The sequence below is a fragment of the Zingiber officinale genome, chromosome 3A, assembly GCF_018446385.1.
Source record: "Zingiber officinale cultivar Zhangliang chromosome 3A, Zo_v1.1, whole genome shotgun sequence".
Taxonomy (NCBI): domain Eukaryota; kingdom Viridiplantae; phylum Streptophyta; class Magnoliopsida; order Zingiberales; family Zingiberaceae; genus Zingiber; species Zingiber officinale.
The window spans coordinates 4012129-4014624 of record NC_055990.1 but is presented as its reverse complement, the minus strand read 5'-3'; the positions used below and the strand labels follow the sequence as shown (position 1 = coordinate 4014624).

Sequence of the window (2496 nt, the reverse complement as noted above, 5' to 3'; positions counted from 1 at the left end):
CTTGCGGAGAGCGAACAAGTTTTTGGCGCCGTTGCCGGGGAACTACGCTATAACATTAGGAATTATCAATTGAGTTAGACTTAACATAACATTTGTTTTCCTTTCATATTGCATAATTGTTAGCTGTAACTAATCATTAGATTTCTGTTTTTTTTTTTAGTTTCTTGTATAACTTTCACTTCTTGTTAATTCTTTTTGTACAAATTCAATTCTGCATTTTTTATTCTTCTAATTTTCTTTTTGTGTCGAATTGTTATCTGCTATCTTGTTCTTGTGTATGCGAAGATCTAACTTTGCAGGGAAATTCTTTCCTTTTGACCCTGAGATTGATAGAACTTTCCATAAAAGAAGAATTCTGCAAAGGCAAATTGAAGAACAGGAACATTTGAATATGGCAAATAGACCACTTAAGGATTATGCAGCACCCTATGCGAGAGGTTTTCGATCTAGTATTTCAAGACCTTCAGTGGAAGCTAATAACTTTGAGATCAAACCCGCAATTATATCTATGGTGCAGCAGAACCAATTTGGTGGAGGACCTCATGAGGACCCTAATCAACACTTAGAGGTCTTTTATGAAATATGTGGTACCATGAAAATGAATGGAGTTCCTTCAGATGCAGTTAGATTATTATTATTTGGGTTTTCTTTAAGAGATAGGGTAAAGCAATGGCTGAATTCTTTGGCCCCTAATAGCATCACCACTTGGGAGCAGTGTGAGCAACAGTTTCTTGATAAGTTCTATCCACCAAGCAAAACAGCTCATATGAGGAATTTAATTGCAAGCTTCAAGCAAACCGACTCAGAATCTCTTTTTGAAGCATGGGATAGATATAATAGTATGCTCAGACAATGCCCACATCATGGGTTGGAAAGATGGTTAGTGTTGCACACTTTTTACAATGGTATCAATTATCATACCAAAGTGTCCCTTGATTCAGCTGCTAGAGGGGCACTTATGAACAAAAGCTTAGATGAAGCCGAAGAAATCATTGAAAGTGTAGCACAAAATCACCATCAATGGGCAAATGAAAGAAGTGGTGGCTATTCCTCTGTAAACCCAACAATTAAAGCATCAGGGAAGTTTGATGTAGATGCAGTCACTCTTTTGTCTGCAAAATTGGACGCTCTTACAAAGAAATTTGAGAATATGGGGACTAGTGCTAATATGGTCAATGCTATTAGTACATCTTGTGAAGTATGTGGGAGTTCAGAGCATTCAAATGACTCATGTCCATTGGGAGCTATCACTGCACAAATCAATCAACTTGAACAATGTGATGCAATCATGAGTTACAATCAAAGGCAGAACAACCCATATTCAAATACTTATAACCCTGGATGGAAGAGTCATCCAAATTTTTCTTACAGAAATAATCAAGATCAAGGACCATCTATGGGGGCAAGACCAAATTTTCAAGCTGGGCAACAAAATTTTCAACATCTATCTTCTCAAGGCTTACCAAAGTCAAATGTTGAAAAGATGCTTGAAGAAATTATCTCAAGTCAGAATGAAATGAAGCAAGATATAACAAAGCTCATTCAGAGAATGGATAATTCTGAAAAGCATCAAAAGATCCAGGATAGTCAAATTGCCCAACTAGCTTCCTCATCATCCAGAGCACCAGGACAACTTCCAGGAAAACCTGATGTGAATCCTATGGAGCATTGCAATAGGATTGAGCTTAGGAGACGGACCTTGGGAGACTCCCAAGTGACCGCTTCAAAAGGGATACAAAAAGAAGAAGAGCTCTCTCCTCCTATACCAAATCAGATTCAAGCTAATGAGGAGAGTACTATTGAGGTTGAAGAGACTCTTCCACTGAACCATCAGAGCAAGGCTGTCCCTTTTCCTCAGAGACTTACAATGCTCAAGAAGGATGAAGAATTTGGCAAGTTTCTAGAAAAGGTTAAGGAAATTTGCGTAGAGGTACCTCTTATTGATGCTATTCTACAAATGCCTAGATTTGCCAAATTTCTGAAGGATCTCATGTCAAATAAGAGAAGAAGAGGAGAGGTCGAGACCATTGCGCTTAGTGAGGAATGTAGTGCTATTTTTGAGAAGAACACTTCTCCAAAACTGAAGGACCCAGGGAGCTTTTATATTCCTTGCAACATAGGAAAAGAATTTTTTGAAAAAGCTTTTTGTGATTTGGAGGCGAGTGTTAGCCTCATTCCCTATTCAATTTGTAATAAATTAGGTCTCAAAAACATTAAACTTACTACTATGGCACTTCAACTTGCCGATCATTCCTGCAGGTACCCTTTGGGTATTATAGAGGATGTGCCGGTAGAGGTGGATGGGAATGTTATTCCCACAGATTTTGTCGTGTTGGACATGGAAGAGGACCCTAGGATTCCTATCATATTAGGAAGACCTTTCCTTGCTACAACTGGAGCTATAATTGATGTCAAAAACCATAAGCTTTCTTTGGTAATTGGTAAGGAAAAGTTGGAATATGATTTATCTAATATCTCTAACCATGTCTCGTCTCT

General features: G+C 38.1%; 1 non-coding gene across 1 annotated transcript; it reads right to left on the bottom strand.

The window, feature by feature from the left end:
• Window positions 1-764: 764 nt before the first annotated feature.
• LOC122054484 lies at window positions 765-870 on the bottom strand. The gene has a single exon (XR_006132787.1). It is a non-coding gene; the product is annotated as a small nucleolar RNA R71 (small nucleolar RNA).
• Window positions 871-2496: the final 1626 nt, after the last annotated feature.